At 37.3% G+C, this 20,536-nt stretch overlaps 1 long non-coding RNA gene across 1 annotated transcript in view; it reads right to left on the bottom strand.

Annotated features, from left to right (window-relative positions):
* Positions 1-493: 493 nt before the first annotated feature.
* The window catches only part of LOC109171289, a 27,335-nt gene continuing 7,292 nt past the window's right edge, over positions 494-20,536 (bottom strand). Inside the window, exons 2-3 of the long non-coding RNA XR_002052561.1 lie at positions 15,769-15,775; positions 494-578 (exon numbers count right to left, since the gene is read on the bottom strand). This is a non-coding gene — a long non-coding RNA (uncharacterized LOC109171289). The remainder of the gene's footprint in view (positions 579-15,768; positions 15,776-20,536) is intronic.

The following is a 20,536-nucleotide window of genomic DNA, read 5'->3' as shown; positions in this document are numbered from 1 at the left end:
TAATTACACTTGAGAATATAAATAAAAAAATCACGTAGGAAAGCCTCACGACCTGGTGGTTGGCGTAACAATAATGACATTTGTAATCATCATAGATTATTAATATGTAACAATAATGACATTTGTAATTATCATAGATTATTAATGTGTGCATTCCATTATCGCAGAAATATTCCCCCATGGCACACCCAAAATATGGGGCCAAAAATTGCAGCAGGACCCGAAGCGGTGGCTGCTACAAGAATGGAAGAATGGAATATTTTAAAGCATTCGCTTCTGAAAGAATTTGAACTAATTGTGCCACAGTTGTGCGTTTATGTCCAGTCGCTACATAGACACAATACAATGTCTCACTCCCAGAGGAGGCCCTTGAGTTCAATTGCTTTTGGTTTAATATGGTATCGATAACAATAGCTGTTTTTTCAGTTTGTCGGTCTCCGATTATAAGTTCTCGTTGACCACAACCTATAGGAACCAAACTATTTATCGCTTTTAACCCTGTTTGCATAGGCTCGTGCACAGATTTACGTTCAATAATCCCAGGAACTTTCACTTCGACACGTCTTTGCTCATGATCGCTTAGAGCCCCTCTTCCATCAATAGGTACTCCCAAGGCGTCGACCAAACGCCCTAGCATAGCCTTTCCCGCAGGAGCATCCACAATAAATCCAGTGCGCTTGAAAAGATCTCCTTCCTTAATAGAAGTATCACTACCAAAGACAACAATCCCTACATTCTCATTCTCAAGATTCAAGGCTATTCCTTTTCACACCACTGGCAAATTCCACCATTTCCCCAGCTTGAATCTCGTTCAATCTATAAACACGTGCAATCCCATCTCCAATTGCGACTACTCGACCGATCTCATCCACTTGAAAATTCGTGTAAATGTTGCTAATTCCACTTTCTAATAGACTCGTTAGTTCCGCAGCTCTGAGAGTTTGTTCCATAATAATATACATAATTATTCTAAAGTAAAGGGGGATTCCCACTTTCAAAGAGTTCTCAGATTAGAAGACATAGTTGATTAGATCCAGAAACTGAAAAACCTCTTGGCATTCCCTAGACAATAAAAGAGCAATATTCAGAGGTAAAAGAGTAACTCCTACTTTATTATAATAGGGCCATGTAACATAACATCATAATAGCAATCCCTGAAAAAGCCTGGGATGTTAATTGCCTCGTCCCCAATCACTGTCCGGATAAGCTCAGGCTTGCTCCATTTGGGGGCTAAGTTGATTCCCTCTCGTTCCATACACTCCGTGTATTCCGAATAGATTCTATTAAATACATGTTCTAACTCAGGTGGAGCGCCAATTGATATTGTGAATACTCTGGAGTGTATATTTTGAAAATATGGATTAATGTAATTTATCGTATAATTTTTATTAGCTCGGGCGAATTAGACTGGAGGTCAGGGGTTCCTGTTGTAAGTCTTAGAGCAAGAGAAGGGAAAAGGGTCCTTCAACAAGCATCAAACATGGTATTTATAGGAGGCGAAAAGATACACATGTCGAGAGGTCGGCATGTGCGACATGTGTCCTCCATGCACTCGCCGGTCCTGGAGGTTAAGGATAAGCGTCTACGTGGAGAGGAATATCTGATTAGCTAATGGTTATCGGGCTCGGGGCCCTAGCCGAGCACTTGGGTCGGAATCGAGCACAAAAGAGTAAGAGCATAAGCTCATCATCAAGCTAATAGGAAAAATGATCTTCAGGTTGGGTTAGTCGAGTTTCCTCTCGAAGTCGGATTAGGCCGGGAAAGAATCCTTGCTAAGCATGGGGTCGAGACCGATCAGGTCCTCTGTATGCACGGGTCGGTAGCCTAAGGTATATCCACTATCACTCCCAATGGTGCTAAGATTGTTGTAGCGTTAGTCTCTCAAGATAAAATGGATTAAAATAATATAGTTGAGCACTCAATCTATATATTTTCAGAAAACTAGACCAATAGGCCGGAGAACACTTTGACTTTTATCAAAAATGTTGGCACAAATTCATAGGAAGAAAAATTATTTTCATAGAAGAGATGAGAAGAAAATGAGTCAATACTAGATAGGGTCTCTTGACTATTGAGATTTATTTTAAAATGTCTTCTATTTAAATTTTTGCTCAATTTAATCCCTTAACTACTAAAACGTTACCTTGTTAGTCCTTCCGTTAGTTGTCCATCAAACTGAGGGGTAAAAATGTTATTTCCTTCGGTTCATGCATATTCCCTCCACTGCCCTCATTAGCAAGAAGAAAGACAGGCAGCCAGCCACAATCTCTTATCTGCAACCCCCCCCCCCCCCCCCCCCCCCTCATATTCTTTCAAAGCCATTAAGGCTCTGCTTAGCTGCTCCAATTCCACACACCTACTTTCCACCACCCAATCAACCATTTCCATATGCATGTTGGGATCATCTCAGCATCTTGTCCGCACAACATCTCCATAAACCAGTGTTGTGAGTTGGTCATACACCTTCCCTTCATTATAGGACATTTTCTGTGGCTTGTGGAGAGTGGGCGGTTATCAAACACAATATTTAAACTGTTCCCTTCTCCTCTGTAGATACAAGTTTTTCGACCCCTCTCTGCATATGCTATTCGTTCATCTTGCCTGAGTTTATACAGGTTTTATCTTGTAGTTTTGTGTTCTTGTCGGGAGCGTGCGATACCCTGGTCGTAAACGCTTTGAAGGAAGTGTTACTGAACATGACACAGCATTCTTCACCTTTCTAGATATACTGTAACACCCCCTAAATTCCGTGCTATTTAAAGCCTTAAACATGCAGATATCTAAACCAAAACACCAAACACAGCGGAAGACTGAAAGAGAAATATATATAAACTAGAAGTAAGGGGTGCTATGCCACGCTCACCCAGGGGTGAACGCACAGGGAAACATCTGCATTGTTCAACGTCTAAAAACCATCAAAATAAGGTACTAAGTCTAAATTGGCTCACAGGCCACAAAACATAAGGGAGGAGCTACACTAGCTGGCACTAAACCGCGCACTCGTCTAAACATCACGTGAAAGAAACACATAAAACATGGGACGACGCTCGGTCAGCGAATAATGCTGGTAACCCACCAATACATGTGAAATATCATACATAGATAAGATATATGTTTGTAAAATCATTTGCGAAACGGAATACATATATATAAGTACAAAACCAAGAGTAATAGTCAACATGAGACTCAAACACTCTCAACAAGAACACAGGAACACATCCCAAGACCACAAAGAACAACAACGACTCACAAGAAGTCTCAAGGTATAATTTATCATCACACAATAGGTTAACACCCGACATGCACAACTCAAAAGATTAAGGACACACCCAATGGCAACACATGCCAAGGCAACACATGCCTTTGTGACTACACACGTCACAAGAAGATAACTCACAACAACGGCTACACAAGCCCTCGTGACATCACGCATCACCAGTTGATATGCCTTCCTTATGCCCGGTTCCAACCTTATGGCTACCCCCAACCTTATTTCTAGTTCCAACCGTTACCTCCAGGACCCCTGTACAACCAAGTCCAACCTTTTCCCTCCTGGGATCGTCGTCCCTCTGATGGACAATTTAGTTATAATGTCCTCGCAAGTGCACGAATCACTGTAGTAATATGGTGCAATAGCAAGGGTCGAACCCAAGAGGAATTGATAATATGCAATTTATAATCTTAAAGTTAATTAACTCGATAATTTAACGTGCTAGAAACAAAAATCAATCGTACGAATCAATTCAAGTGCCAAACAATTAAAATCAATGCTTCAAGAGCTAAGAGTTGGAAAAATGCAGTATTAAAAGCAGTACTCACAATTTGGAATTTGGCAAAGTAATGCGAAGAGAGACTATGAATTAAAGAGAAGGAAAAACTAAACAATTAAATAATAAATCAAGATAAAGCAGTTATTGTTGGATCATGGCTTTTTCATTATATTCTTAGAACAAAGAAATTGACAGTCCTTTATAATCAAGAAAGAAATGATAATTGGCATCAATGGTTCAATGGTTCAATGTTTCACCAAAACAACATTACCAACTAAGCATAATTAACAGTATATTGGTAAATGCAATTAGCATAAAACATTAAGTATTGCAACACAGTTTAAAGTTTTCGGAATTGAAAGAATTCTAATCACAACAAATTAAGAGATAGAGAAAATGAAAAAGGAACCAAGGATTAAGCTGCTTACAATTCAGAAATTTAGGAAGAGAAAAACAAGGCACATTAAAGAATTAAGTTTTAAAGAGAAAAGAACCAGATTGCTCGAAAAAGTCTTTCGCCAGAATTTTGCTGTCGGATTAATGCTTCCAAGATCGCCAATGGATAGCACCGCCGGAATTCACGAGCCACCGGATCAGATTATTGCCCGGAGTTTCCGAAGTTAATTTCCGCCCAGACGGACGTATTTGAAGCAAGTTTTTGGTGAAAGGTGATGAATTTCCGTGATGAAAAATGATGATCCCCTCTCTTCGATTTTGCCCCCCTTTTATACTGTTCCGGGCCTTCGATTCTTTCACGAGATTTCGCTCCAAGTTGTGGTCCGAGCTTCCGCAGAATGCTTTGACTCAAGAACTGCCATTGAAGCTTCCGAACAATCGGACGTTCACAAGACCGGAGCCTCTACCGTTTGTGTTGTCCGCGTCGTTCGTTCTCGGTGTTCCGTCTTTCGCGGTATTGTTGTGGTGTTCGCGTCCTGAGTCTGAGTGCTGCTATTCACGGCTTTTATTTGGGGATGGAAACAAACATAACATCATAATAATAATAATAATAATAATAATAATAATAATAATAATAATAATAATAATAATAATAATAATAATAATAATAATAATAATAATAATAATAATAATCATAATAATCATAATAATCATAATAATAATAATAATAATAATAATAATAATAATAATAATAATAATAATAATAATAATAATAATAATAACAATAATAATAATAACAATAATAATAATAACAATAATAATAATAACAATAATAATAATAACAATAATAATAATAATAATAAAACAAAAACTTTAATTTAACAATGCTTATTAAAATAAGAGAAAATACAAAATTAAGTAAATATTTCCTTACTAATTCTTACAAAGTTTATTAAAAATAATAACATAAATATTGTTCATCAAATCTCCCCACACTTATTTATTTGTTTGTCCTCAAACAAAGACATTATTAGAAAGAAAAGAAAAGATTAAAGAAAAAGAAATCAAGTATTACACTGAGCTTTACCCAAATAGCCTTTCAAATTTATTTGCCTCATCAATGCAAAATCAGTGTCAACTCAAAGAATGTACAAAATATTTGACTAGAACTTAAAAACTTTAGCAACTAAAATAAATATAAAACTTGTGCTCGTGTGCTGACACCCCTTATATGAGCTATACAAAAACTCAATAAAATAAATACAAAAATTTCACCAAATTCAACCTAAACCAAATTCAGAAATATTCTATCACAGTGCAGGTGCAAAACATGAAAGGAAATTAGGATCAAAGGCATTTATTAAAATTGAAATGCAAACGCTCGTCTCTTCCAAAGTTCACTCATTATTCTTCTATTTTGACTTTTTCCAAAGAGAACTTCCCCAAAAAACCTCGCCATTTTACGCCAGACTTGTTTGGGTTTTCAATCTTGTGTGTACTCATAAACCAGACCACGACACTTATTGATTTATTTATTATACATGTGTATAAGGTGGCTGATTCAACGGAGTAGAATCTCTTTTTTTTTTTTTTTTTTTTGCAAACAAAATAAATAAATAAACAAATACTCTCATTTAATTTTTTTAAATATATATATATTTTTTATGACCTCACTTATGCCACGAAGATGATCCCTTGAACCAACACTCTACACCACAATTTATAGCACTCAAGAAGTATTTAAGAATTTGAAAAAGGTAATATAAAGTGAAACCAACATATTAACTATTAAAAAAAAATGCATAAAACATATAAGGGCATTTGTGATTTAAAAGACTTTTAATTTAGTTCTCTTTTTTTTTTTTTTTTTTTTTTTTTTTTGTTTTGTTTTTTTTTTTTTTTTTTACTAAGTTATTCAAAATATAAAAATAAAGAAATTAACTAATCACATGTAATATACATACTAAGAGTTGACAAAACATGCATTATTTTCATCATAGGCTATTCAAAAAGCTCATTGGGTAAAAGCTTAAGTTCATACTAATTTATTTTTAAAAGTAAAATAATTTTTTTTTTCAACAGAATGATAACTATTCTAATTTTTTATTTTTTTAAAAGTTGTAAAATAGTTTTGACAGATAGTAAAATAGGTTTGATAAATAGTATAAAATAGAAATTCCCTCCCCACACTTATTTCAAACATTGTCCTCAATGTGGAGAAGAACACTTATAAGAGGAACACAAACAACATGAAGATAAAGGAGATACGGGAAGAGAATTGGGTTGCCTACCAATAGCGCTTTAGTTATTGTCAGTAGCTAGACATGGGCATTCAGAGTCCCGCAACTCTACCCGTTCAACAATCAGGGCTGAGGGTTCCCCCTCAAGGTATTGCTTTAGTCTTTGCCCATTTACCTTAAATTTTTCACCTGTTTCTGGATTTTCAATCTCACATGCACCATGAGAAAACACCTCACGTACCACAAAAGGCCATGTCCACCTAGATTTTAACTTACCTGGAAACAATCTCAAACGAGAATTAAATAGCAAAACTTTCATCCCAGGTTCAAAATTTTTTCTCAAAATAAACTTATCATGATAAACTTTAGTCCTCTCTTTATAGATTTTTGAGTTTTCATAGGCTTCATTCCTTATTTCATCTAATTCATTCAAATTCAATTTTCTTATTCCACCAGCTCTCTGCAAATCAAAATTTAGGAATTTAATAGCCCAATAGGCTTTATGTTCTAACTCTACTGGCAGATGACAAGCCTTGCCAAAGACTAACCTGTACGGGCTCATACCAATCGGGGTTTTGTAAGCTGTCCTGTAAGCCCACAGCGCATCATTCAGCTTGATGGTCCAATCCTTCTGGGAAGGATTCACTGTTTTTTCCAAAATTCCCTTGATTTGTCTGTTACTCACCTCGACTTGTCCAGAGGTTTGCGGATGGTAAGGAGTAGCCACTTTATGAGTAATGTCATACTTTTTAAGAAGACATGCAAAAAGTTTATTACAGAAGTGGGTACCTTCATCGCTAATAATAGCTCTGGGTGTCCCAAACCTGGCAAAAATATCTTTCAAAAACTTCAAAACCACTTTACTGTCATTTGTCCTGGTAGCTACAGCTTCAACCCATTTTGACACATAATCAACAGCCACAAGAATATAATTATAACCAAAGGAAGTAGGAAACGGCCCCATGAAATCAATTCCCCAAACATCAAAGAGATCAATAACCAAAATATTTGAAAGGGACATTTCATGACGCTTACTTATATTACCAGTCCTTTGGCACCTATCGCACTTAGCACAAAATTCAAATGCATCCTTGAACAAAGTGGGCCAATAAAAACCAGACTGCAAAACTTTTAACGCTGTTTTCTTCCCACTAAAATGTCCTCCGCAATTTAAAGTGTGACTGTGATTCAAAATATTTTTCTGCTCAAACTCAGGGATACATCTTCTAATTATTTGATCAGGACAAATTTTAAACAAGTAAGGCTCATCCCCAAAGAAATGTTTTGCCTTGGAAAGAAAATGTTTTTTTCTTTGTGAATTTAAGCCTGGGTGAAATTGACCCGAGACTAAATAATTCACAATATCTGCATACCAAGGCTCTTTATTATGTAAAGAGAGAAACTGTTCACCTGGAAACCTGTCATTGATAGGAATATCAGAATTAGGACAATTATTGGCTACTTCAGGTAAACGAGACAAATGGTCAGCTACCACATTCTCGCACCCTTTTTTGTCCTTGATAGTTAAATCAAATTCTTGCAACAACAAAATCCATCTTATGAGTCTAGGTTTAGCATCTTTTTTAGCCAACAAATATTTTAGAGCAGCATGATCAGAATAAACAATCACCTTAGAACCAATCAAGTAAGAACGAAATTTTTCTAATGCAAAGACTATAGCCAACAACTCCTTTTCAGTAGTTGTATAGTTAGCCTGAGCACTATCCAAAGTTCTACTTGCATAATGAATCACATAAGGCATTTTATTAATTCTTTGTCCTAACACAGCACCTACGGCATAATCAGATGCATCACACATTATTTCAAAAGGAAACTCCCAATTAGGTGCCGCAAGAATGGGAGCAGCAGTTAATTTTTCTTTCAAAAACTTAAAAGCAGAAAGGCAATCATCATCAAGTTTGAAAACAACATCTTTTCCCAGCAGGTTATATAACAGCCTGCAAATTTTTGAAAAATCTTTTATGAATCGCCTGTAAAAACCTGCATGACCAAGAAAACTCCGTACTTCTTTCACAGATGTAGGGGGAGGTAATTTAGAAATAACTTCAATTTTAGCCTTATCGACCTCTACTCCCCTGTCAGAAATGATATGCCCCAAAACAATGCCCTCTTTAACCATGAAATTACTTTTTTCCCAACTCAAGGTTAAGTTCATTTTAACACATCTTTCAAGCACATTAGATAAATGAGCTAGACAATCATCAAAAGAATCACCAAACAGAGAAAAATCATCCATAAACACTTCAACATATTTTTCAATCATATCAGAAAATATTGACATCATACACCTTTGAAAAGTCGCAGGTGCATTACATAACCCGAATGACATTCTGCGATAAGCAAAAGTGCCAAAAGGGCATGTAAATGTCGTTTTTTCTTGATCTTCAGGTGTAATAGGAATCTGAAAATAACCTTGAAAGCCATCAAGGAAACAATAATAAGCATGCCCAGCTAATCTTTCTAACATTTGGTCAATAAAGGGCAAAGGAAAATGATATTTTTTAGTGGCGGCATTTAATTTTCTATAATCTATGCACATGCACCACCCAGTTACTGTTCTAGTTGGGATTAATTCATTTTTTTCATTACTAACCACAGTAATCCCAGACTTTTTTGGCACTACATGAACTGGACTTACCCACTTACTATCTGAAATTGGGTAAATAATACCTGAGTCAAGCAACTTTAGGACTTCTGCACGTACAACCTCCTTCATATTTGGATTTAACCTACGTTGAGGTTGGCGGACAGGAGTTGCCCCTTCTTCAAGTAGGATCCGGTGCATACAAACCGTTGGACTTATTCCTTTAATATCGTCTACTGTCCAACCAATTGCACTTTTATATATTTTTTAATACCGCCAGCAGACTTTTTTCTTGCTCATGTGAAAGGTTGGAAGCAATTATTACAGGATAAGTATTATTTGGACCTAAGAAAGCATATTTTAAAGAATTAGGGAGAGGTTTCAGTTCAAGCTTGGGTGGAACTTCAGCTTCACTTGAATGGAGTTTTTCCTTAATTTGCTCCAAACAGCCTGTAACTGAACCTCCTTCACCACTCCCCTCTTTTATTGTGCTTTGGCCGGACTCCACTTCGTTGGCCTCAGTCTCTTTGACCTTCAATGGATATTCATCTAAAAACTCAGCATAAATTATTGAATCTAAAACATCGACAGCAAAACAATGACTAATATCGTTTTCAGGCAATTTCATTGATTTCAGAATGGAAAATTCAACAGTTTCATCAAGGACAGTCATAGTTAGTTTTCCATTTTGGACATCAATCATTGTTTTTGCTGTGGCCATGAAAGGTCGGCCAAGCAAAATAGGCATGTCCTGCTCATGATTACACTTATTATTTACGTCTAGAACAACAAAATCAGCAGGAATTATTAATTTATCAACTTGAACCAAAACATCTTCTACAATGCCCCTAGGATATCTAACAGATCGATCAGCAAGCTCGAGGGACATTGTAGTAGATTTTAATTTATCCAGACCCAATTGCAAATAAACAGAATATGGCATCAAGTTAATGCTTGCCCCTAAATCCAGCATTGCCTTTTCTTTCTTAGAATTCCCCACGGTAATAGTTATTATGAAACTACCGGGATCTTCTAATTTTGGGGGCAAGTCAGTTTGCAAAACAGCACTCACTGTTTTAGACATGAAAACTTTTTCATTATGTTCATACTTACGCTTCCTAGTGTTTAGTTCTTTCAAAAACTTAGCATAGGCAGGCATATTTTTAATCATGTCTAACAAAGGCAAATTCACATGCACTTTTGATAACAAATCATAAATTTCAGAAAATGATTTATCAAATTTTGAATTTTGCAATCGACCAGGAAATGGAACTGGGGGAACATAAGGCTTAGGGGGCACATAAGGATTATCAGATTTATGCAATTTGGGTTCATCTTTATTAACATCATCATCAACATGCAAGTTCTCAACTATTTCAATTGGTTCAGAAGTGGTATTCGCTTTTACATTATTTTCAATAACTTTACCACTTCTTAAAACAGCCATAACTTTAGCTTCTTCAGGTTGACTAGGCAACTTACCTGGCACATGGCCTTGCATGGATTTAGCAAGTTGCCCCACTTGTACTTCCAATTTTCTCAAGGAAGCCTCTGTTCGTTGGAAGCGGTGATCATTAGCTTCTTCTTGCTTTTGGAATCGTCGATCATATCCGTCCTGTTGTATCTTGGTGGCCTGCATGAAACTATGCAAGGTATCCTCCAAAGATGGTTTCTGAGGTGGAGCAATTGGTTGAAAATTATTTTGATTATTACTCCAAGAAAAGTTAGGGTGATTCCTCCAACCCGGATTATAAGAGTTAGAGTACGGGTCATTTATGGGCCTTTGATTAAAGTTATTCATTGCATTGGCTTGTTCAAAACTATCATTTTCTCCAACCATATATGCATTATTTTGCTTCATAGCCATCATAGAACAGAAGTTATTCATTTTTTCATCTAATAACGCAGACATTTGATTCTTCAAATCAGCAAGTGAATTAACTTCATTCATACCTGGTGTCTGTCCCCTTACGCTTTTTTGTTGGGAGTTTGCTCCTAGCATTTCATACAATGCTAAGGTCTCCTCCGCAGTTTTTTCTCCCATGGCACCTCCAGCCGCATTATCAACAATTGATTGGCTGGTTTGGGTCAAACCATCATAGAAGGTTTGATTTTGCAGCTCCAATGGGTAACCATGGTGAGGGCATTGAATAAGCAACAGTTTGAACCTCTCCCATGCCTCATGGAAAGGCTCGCCTTCAGCTTGCGAGAAATTTGCAATTTTTCTTCTTAATTCAGAAGTTTTAGCATGAGAATAAAACTTACCTATGAACTTATTGTAAACCTCCGGCCATGTCCGAAGGGATCCGGGTGTTAGAGACATGAACCATTATTTTGCCGCATCTCTCAGAGTGTACGGGAAACACCTCTTCCTTAGTTCATCTTCTGGCAGGTCATTCAATGGAAAGTTTTGGACTACCCCGTAGAAATCCCGGACGAAGGTAAGGGCATCCTCGGTTGCTAAACCGTGAAAAGATGGCAACTGATTGTAATGGATAGTTTTCAGCTCATAATTCCTGGCTGCATTGGTAAGCACTATACAAGAAGGTGAAGTTCCTACTTGGGGCCTACCAAAGTCTTTCATCAACCTAGGAACGGGCCTAGGGTCGGGAACGGGCCTAGGGTTGGGGTTAGGTGGAGGAAGTTCAGCCATGGTTGTGGTTGTTTCTTGTGGTTCTAAAGGTAAACTATTTTTCTTTTTTTCTATTGATGCGATCGTCTAAAGGCAATAGTTCAGGATTTAAAGAACGGCGACCATGCATAAAATAAATAGATAAATGAATGAATGAATAAAATAGCAAAAACAAGTAAATAAATTAATATTTTGACTAAATAAAATAAGCCAGCAAATAAAGAAACAAGATAATCAAGATAGGTAAAGCAAAAAGCAAATTAGAAATAAATGTTATAAGTAGTATTGAGCAAAGGAAAATAAGCCAAATAAACAAATTGCACAATAAGAAAAACGAGGAAGAACAGAAAATAAATTGCAAAATAAACAATTCCCCGGCAACGGCGCCAAAATTGATGGACAATTTAGTTATAATGTCCTCGCAAGTGCACGAATCACTATAGTAATATGGTGCAATAGCAAGGGTCGAACCCAAGAGGAATTGATAATATGCAATTTATAATCTTAAAGTTAATTAACTCGATAATTTAACGTGCTAGAAACAAAAATCAATCGTACGAATCAATTCAAGTGCCAAACAATTAAAATCAATGCTTCAAGAGCTAAGAGTTGGAAAAATGCAGTATTAAAAGCAGTACTCACAATTTGGAATTTGGCAAAGTAATGCGAAGAGAGACTATGAATTAAAGAGAAGGAAAAACTAAACAATTAAATAATAAATCAAGATAAAGCAGTTATTGTTGGATCATGGCTTTTTCATTATATTCTTAGAACAAAGAAATTGACAGTCCTTTATAATCAAGAAAGAAATGATAATTGGCATCAATGGTTCAATGGTTCAATGTTTCACCAAAACAACATTACCAACTAAGCATAATTAATAGTATATTGGTAAATGCAATTAGCATAAAACATTAAGTATTGCAACACAGTTTAAAGTTTTCAGAATTGAAAGAATTCTAATCACAACAAATTAAGAGATAGAGAAAATGAAAAAGGAACCCAGGATTAAGCTGCTTACAATTCAGAAATTTAGGAAGAGAAAAACAAGGCACATTAAAGAATTAAGTTTTAAAGAGAAAAGAACCAGATTGCTCGAAAAAGTCTTTCGCCAGAATTTTGCTGTCGGATTAATGCTTCCAAGATCGCCAATGGATAGCACCGCCGGAATTCACGAGCCACCGGATCAGATTATTGCCCGGAGTTTCCGAAGTTAATTTCCGCCCAGACGGACGTATTTGAAGCAAGTTTTTGGTGAAAGGTGATGAATTTCCGTGATGAAAAATGATGATCCCCTCACTTCCATTTTGCCCCCCTTTTATACTGTTCCGGACCTTCGATTCTTTCACGAGATTTCGCTCCAAGTTGTGGTCCGAGCTTCCGCAGAATGCTTTGAATCAAGAACTGCCATTGAAGCTTCCGAACAATCGGACGTTCACAAGACCGGAGCCTCTACCGTTTGTGTTGTCCGCGTCGTTCGTTCTCGGTGTTCCGTCTTTCGCGGTATTGTTGTGGTGTTCGCGTCCTGAGTCTGGAGTGCTGCTATTCATGGCTTTTATTTGGGGATGGAAACAAACATAACATAATAATAATAATAATAATAATAATAATAATAATAATAATAATAATAATAATAATAATAATAATAATAATAATAATAATAATAATAATAATAATAAAACACAAACTTTAATTTAACAATGCTTATTAAAATAAGAGAAAATACAAAATTAAGTAAATATTTCCTTACTAATTCTAACAAAGTTTATTAAAAATAATAACATAAATATTGTTCATCACCCTCACCAACGACCACCAACAAGACCACCGATTCATAGTACACGAGGGTACCGATCACACACACGGCAACACATGCCACCCAAGAAACACGTGAACCTTACACAAAGGTCACAAACTCCATAATCACGTCATGGCCACCACGAGGACCACTGCCGTACCTTGGTGATTAAGGCCCCATAAACCGAAATCGTGTAATCCAGGTACAGCCGCACACACATCACATCTCAACAGGAATCAATAAACGGATCACAACGAAGATATGAAACCATACTCAATCAAGGAATGGATCACAGTCCAACAACAAAGATGAATAACACAAGTTATCATCAATAATAGGAAGGTACAAACAACACACACGCTAGCATTTAAACACCAAACTAGCATGCTTATCAAACGGGTAAACCAAACGTAGTTCCGAAGAACACACAAGACACATCACGGTTCAACGAAACACAATGTTGAACACTTAGCACGATTCACCACACCAAAACCTACATGGATTCCTACCATATAGTTCTAGACATACGAAACATCAAGAAGACACTCAAATAGTTCCACAAAAGAACATCGGGAAGTCAAAAGACCAAATACTGAGTCAAAAGAATCACAGGGAACAAATCCCCCAACAACATCAACATGTACCCCGCGGGTGGACCCGCGGGTACAAACCCACCGGCCTCATGTACCCCGCGGGTGGGCGGCGGGTAGGCCACTGCCCGCCGTTCCGCTCGCGGGTACATATACCTGCACAAAGTAATCCCTTCGGGGATTTTCAACTCCAAGCTCAAATTCATGTCCAAAACATGCCAAATCTCACCAAATACAACAAAATGACTTGAAGCAAAGGAATAGCCAAGCAATGGCATAAATGAACCCTAAACACAAGCTCTAGATATGCATTTTCACAAGATAATGCATAAACACTCATATTTCATAGCAAAATCACATGTAGAATCCAAGAAATCATCACATAGGTAAGCAAAATAGATTTTGTAGAGCATGGGTTACCTCTTGAAGACAAAAACCTTCACTTAACACTTCACCAAGCTCCTAATAAGGCTCACCTTCCAAACCCACTTCAAAAACACACCAAAAGATCATAAAGATTCTATCTTTAAGAAAAGACACCTTAGAGAACACTAAAAACACAAGATGAACATAGATATTACCCTCCTAGATGCCCAAATGTATGAAAGGTAGAATCTTGGAGACAACTCTTGAAGTTTTGACAAAGCTTCGACTTGGCTTGGAAAAAAAGCTATCTACCTTTTTAGAGAGAAGGTGGAGCTAGAATTTGGAAAGTGTAAGGAGAGAAATGAGGGTGTTCTACTAGGTTAGCTTACAATACTAACACAAGGTGAAAAGTCAAGAATACCCTTACTAACATAAAGAAGTGTAAGGGAACAAGGGAACTCCTTACAAAGCTTAAGGTACAACATTGACTTTGGGGTTGACTAGTCAATTACTAGTCCCCGACTATTGAATTTTCAGGATTTTTAAGAATTAAATCACCAATTGAAATAAGATTAATTATTTAATTAATCCCTTAATCGAATTTGGATTTCGGGGTGTCACATATACAACTAGCAAACCTCTAATACTGTGCGTCTCTTCGACATCCGTTGATTTCACACCATACTTGTTTTGTTACTGCAAAAAATCAACAGTTAAAAGCGTTTATTAGAAATCAACTATGTCTCAGACATCCAACCAAGCTTCTCATGTTGCTGTTATTAAACCATTGACTGGTAGTTTAAACTACAAGTGGTGGGTTGCAAAAATCATAATGCTGCTAGAGTCCAAAGATGTGGACTATGTGATTTTTGAAGACCCTGAGAAGTTAAAGGTGCCTGATGTTCAGTCACCTGTTCAATCTGCCAAGGAGTTGCAAAAGACTGCATCAGATGCTATTGTCGATCCCAAGTCTTCGACAGCTTCGAAGAAGTGGCTTCGTCCGTTTCCCAAACAACTTGCGCAAAGTATGAAAAGGATAACAAGACTGCTCACGCGACCATACTACAGTGTGTCACGAACGCTTTGTTTGACATGTTTTCACCTCACAAATTAGCAAACGTAATTTGGGATTTAATTGAGGAAAAATATGGTGTTGACGATGCAGGAAGGCGAAAATATGTCGTAGGACGCTGGTTGCACTTCATGGTGACGGACTCCAAACTAGTCATTGAATAGGTACATGATTTTGAGAATCTCGTTGCAGACATGAAGGCAGAAGCGCTGTAGTAAATGATGTGTTCCTGACTGATTCACTAATAGACAAGCTGCCTGAGTCATGGGTTGACTTCAAAAACAAAATGAAGCACGAACGAAGAGACTACACTCTACAACAGATAATCAATAGCCTGAATATCGAAGAAGAAAATCGTACCGTACTCAGGTCAGCTACTATTTCTGATAATATTAAGACTAATGTAGTTGAAACAAATGTTGGTGTTGACAGGCCAAAGTCTGGCGAAACCAGTAGAAATCAAAAGAAACACTTAAAACCCAACAACTCTAATCGTTTCAAGAATGGGAAAAATCAGAAAAAAAAAAGGAAGAATAATGGTGAATGCTTCGTTTGTGGCAAACGAGGCCATCGGGCTGCTCAATGCTTTCACCGCAAAGGGTCCACGAACCAGAATGGTCAAAAGCCAACCAATGATAGCCCCAAGAATCAAGCTCACCTGTTGAAAAACACGGAAAATTCTGACATAGTTGCAGCCGTGATAACCGAGGCAAACATGGTGGGAGATCCTGACGAATGGGTTGTGGACACAGGAGCCTCACGCCACTTCTGCACCAATAAGGACCTGTTCAAAGTGTTCGAGCCTATCACTAGAGGAGAACAAGTATATATGGGGAACTCTAGTGTTTCCGAGGTAAGTGGTCGAGGAAAAGTAGAGTTAATGCTTCATTCTGAAAAGAAATTATTGTTGCACAATGTGTTATATGTTCCTTCCCTTCGTAGAAACTTAATTTCCGGAGGCCTGCAAGACAAGGCTGGAATTAAGATGGTTTTTGAGTTTGACCGGATGGTTATGACTCGTTGTGGGAAATTCCTTGGGAAAGGATATGTGCGTGCATGTCTTTTTGTGCTAGATGTCTGTGTAGTTAGAAATCATCCCGTTGTAAATGATCATCCCCTTACCACTTATGATTTCATCCCAAATTGGCATGGACCAAACAATGACAATAATAATGCTTCTTCTTTTGCGTATATTACTGTTTCAGTTGATGTTTGGAATGGTAGGCTAGGACATATTGGTACAAAATGTTTAAATAGACTGGAAAACATGAATCTGTTACCAAACTTGTCCAGTGATGTATGCACACAATGTGAAACTTACTCTGAAGCGAAATTTGCTAGAAAATCATTTTCAACTGTGATTAATCGCACTTCAAATGTGTTAGAACTAATTCACACTAATCTAGGTGATTTTAAAAACACTGAAAGTAAATGTGGAAAACGTTATTATATTACGTTTATTGATGATTTCTCTCGCTTTACTAAAATTTACTTATTGAGATCAAAAGATGAAGTCGAACAAAAATTCGTGGTTTTTAAAACTGAAGTAGAAAATCAGCTAGACAAAAGGATTAAAAGGCTTAGATCCGATAGAGGGGGATAATATGCAACCAATTTCCTCAAAAAATTGTGTGAATCATCTGGCATTATACATGAAGTAACTGCACCGTATACTCCCCAACAAAATGGCATAGCGGAGAGAAAAATAGAACTCTCATGGAAATGATCAATGCAATGTTGATCAGTTCAGGTGCTCCAGAATATTTGTGGGGGGAAGCTGCTTTAACAGCAAACCACATCCAAAATAGAGTCCCGCATAAAGAGTTCGAAAAAACCCCTTATGAGTTATGGAAATGGCATGCCCCTAATCTTAAATACTTTAAAGTATGTGGCTACTTGGCAAAGGTGGGACTACCGTCCTTCAAAAAGCCTAATCTGACACCTAAAACCTTAGATGTCATACCTGTTGGGTATGCTGAAAATAGTGCTGCATATAGATTCATGTGTTTGGAAAATCGTACTATGTGCGAGTCAAGAAATGCTGTTTTCTTTGAACACATATTCCCATTGAAGGTTGTTTATGATTCAACTACTAATAGACTTCAACAAAAATCTATTGCCTTGTTTCCCAGTTTCCCATCTATTACTGAGGAACCTAGAAGAAGTAAAAGGCCTAGAATCGAGAAAAATTTTGGTTCTGATTTTATAACATATGTGACAAAATTGAAAGACTTAAATGAACTTTGTGATCAATCTATATGTCAATTAGTCTTGGAAGAAGAACCAAAAACCTTTGAAGAGGCCATGCGCTCGGTTGATTCTACTTTGTGGAGAGAAGCAGTTAAAAGTGAATTAGATTCAATACAGTCTAATCACACGTGGGAATTGGTCAATCTACCCAAGGGTTGCAAACCAATTGGCTGCAAATGGATCTTCAAAAGGAAATTGAGACCAGACGGCTCAATTGAAAGATTCAAAGTTAGGCTAGTAGCCAAAGGCTACACACAGAAATTCGGTGAGGATTACTTTTTTACATACTCACCCGTGACAAAGGTAGCAACCATTCGTGTCCTTTTTTGCTTTGGCTTCTTTACACAGGTTGATAGTTCAGCAAATGGATGTAAAAACAACATTTCTCAATGGTGAATTAGAAGAAGAAATCTACATGGAACAACCTCCTGGATGTGTTGATCTAGGTCAAGAAGGGAAAGTATGCAGACTCAAAAGATCTCTATATGGCTTAAAACAAGCCCCTAAGCAATGGTATGAAAAATTTCATAAAACCTTATTAGATTTGGGTTATTCTACTAACCGGTCAGATGTCTGCCTATACACTAAAGAGATAAAGTCTAACATTGTAATTATCTGTCTCTATGTAGATGACATGTTGATTTTTAGCAAAAATATTGAGGCTATAAATGAGACTAAAAGGACTCTATGTGACAAGTTTGATATGAAGGATCTAGGGGAAGCTGATGTGATCCTAGGGATAAAAGTTACCAAAACTGAGAAAGGTTATCTTTTATCTCAAAGCCATTATACAGAGAAACTTCTGAAGAAGTTTGACAGTTTTGATGTGACCCCGGCAAAAACCCCTTTTGATCCTAATATCAAACTGTCAAAGAATGCAGAGACAAGTGTGTCTCAAGAAGAGTATGCTAAGGTAATTGGAGGTCTAATGTTCTTAATGAACTACACGAGACCTGATATTGCATTTGCAGTAAATAAGCTTAGTCGCTATACCCACAACCCAAGTACCCCTCATTGGGATGCTTTGAGAAGGGTACTTCGATACCTCAGAGGCACAATAGACTGGGGTCTTAATTATAAAGGATACCCAGTTGTGCTAGAAGGGTACTGCGATGCAAATTGGGTAAATGACAATGATGATGTAAGCTTAACTAGTGGATACGTATTCATTATGTGTGAAGCAGCAATATCATGGAAGTCAACCAAACAATCGTGCATTGCCAGATCAACCATGAAAGCCAAGTTTATAGCTCTAGATCTGGCAAGCCAAGAAGCCGAATGGCTAAGGAACTTGCTGGCAGACGTGCCATTGTAGGGGTGTCCAGCACCCGATGTTCCTATGCATTGTGATTCACAAACTGCTATTTGTGTTGCATAAAATAGTGTCTACAATGGAAAGAGAAGACACATAAGAGTTAGACCTTCACCTTTAATTTCCATATATACAACCAGTCAACCTCTAATACTGTGCGTCTCTTCGACATCCGTTGATTTCACACCATACTTGATTTGCTACTGCAAAAAATCAACAATGCGCCCTTCTCATCTTCCTCACTCTCCTCTTTACTCTTTCCACCTCCGATTCACCGCCTCTTCTTCCCACTTCCACCCCAACACTCTCGGCGCCATTATATCTGGCTTGGAAATTAAGAGGTAGTTTGGAGAAGGGCTTCTGGAAGAGGATGCGGAAGCGGTATAGGCGAGCTTGTTTCAAAATATATCTCCTGGAATGTGATGGTGGCTCACAGGTAGTTTCCTTTCTTGGCGTACATGATCACCCGCTTCCTTTCTACTAGGCTAATGACGACTCCTGGGTTAGGAAAATTGACAAATATGAAAATAGTTGTATCGTCATTGATGAAGATTTCAGCACGGAGCCTAGCCTCTGTGACGTAGCCCATATGGGTGGAGAAATCTGCTTCATATGATATTTGGTATATGAGAATGGTTGATCTTGGATCAAGGACTTGGGCTACTAGCTCAGTTGAGTTGTAAACTGAAATGGTTTTGTTGTAAAGCAGAGATATGCCTCTCACGATGGCTCTCCTAGGAAACGTAGTCCATCCCCTAATTTCTACCCCATTACTAATGTTAAAGTTCTAGCGAACTACCAATCCGTCAACCTAGACGCCACCGTCAAGATCCACGGAACAACGTTGTTTACCGTCAAGATCCATAGAATGCGCTTCATCATGACGCCAAATGCAGCAATTGCGATTGAATCTTTGTACAGAGGAATGAAACGAAAGCAAATTGAGATGGATAGGTGGTGATAACTTGTGGTACTATTTGAGGTTCTCCAGATTGATACATTTGAGGTTCTCTAGATCGATGAGTGACCTTAACATAATTTATTCAATGCACCAATGCTTGAAAAAATGACTGTCTCTAGATTTGATAGACAACTAACGCTAAACATAGGACCTTTTTAACTAAATCGCAATAGTCGAGGGACTCCATATGGCATTTACTCAAAAGAAAATCAACAAAGTTATGATAAGTTAAAAACCAATAGAAAATCAATATACCAACACTTAGTATTTATAAGGAATGGTAAAGTAATTAGCTTTAACAAATGATATTTAATATCTGAATTTAAATCAGATTTGTAACCTTTGAAACCGAGAACATTAATCTAGAATTTAACACAATGGATCAGAATTAACGCTTCTAGAACGACACTCCAAAAAGTACACCCGAATAGTTACAACCCGAGAATTAAAACCTAATTTCTGAGTTTGATCGAAAAGTTGGGCCTCAATCTCACTTTTTGGTAAGTTAGCATAACATGAATCAAGTATTTTCTGGCTCATTTTA

Source organism: Ipomoea nil, unplaced genomic scaffold (assembly GCF_001879475.1).
Source record: "Ipomoea nil cultivar Tokyo-kokei standard unplaced genomic scaffold, Asagao_1.1 scaffold3401, whole genome shotgun sequence".
NCBI lineage: Eukaryota > Viridiplantae > Streptophyta > Magnoliopsida > Solanales > Convolvulaceae > Ipomoea > Ipomoea nil.
Note: the sequence above shows the minus strand (reverse complement) of the source record. Positions and strands in the feature narration are given on the sequence as shown.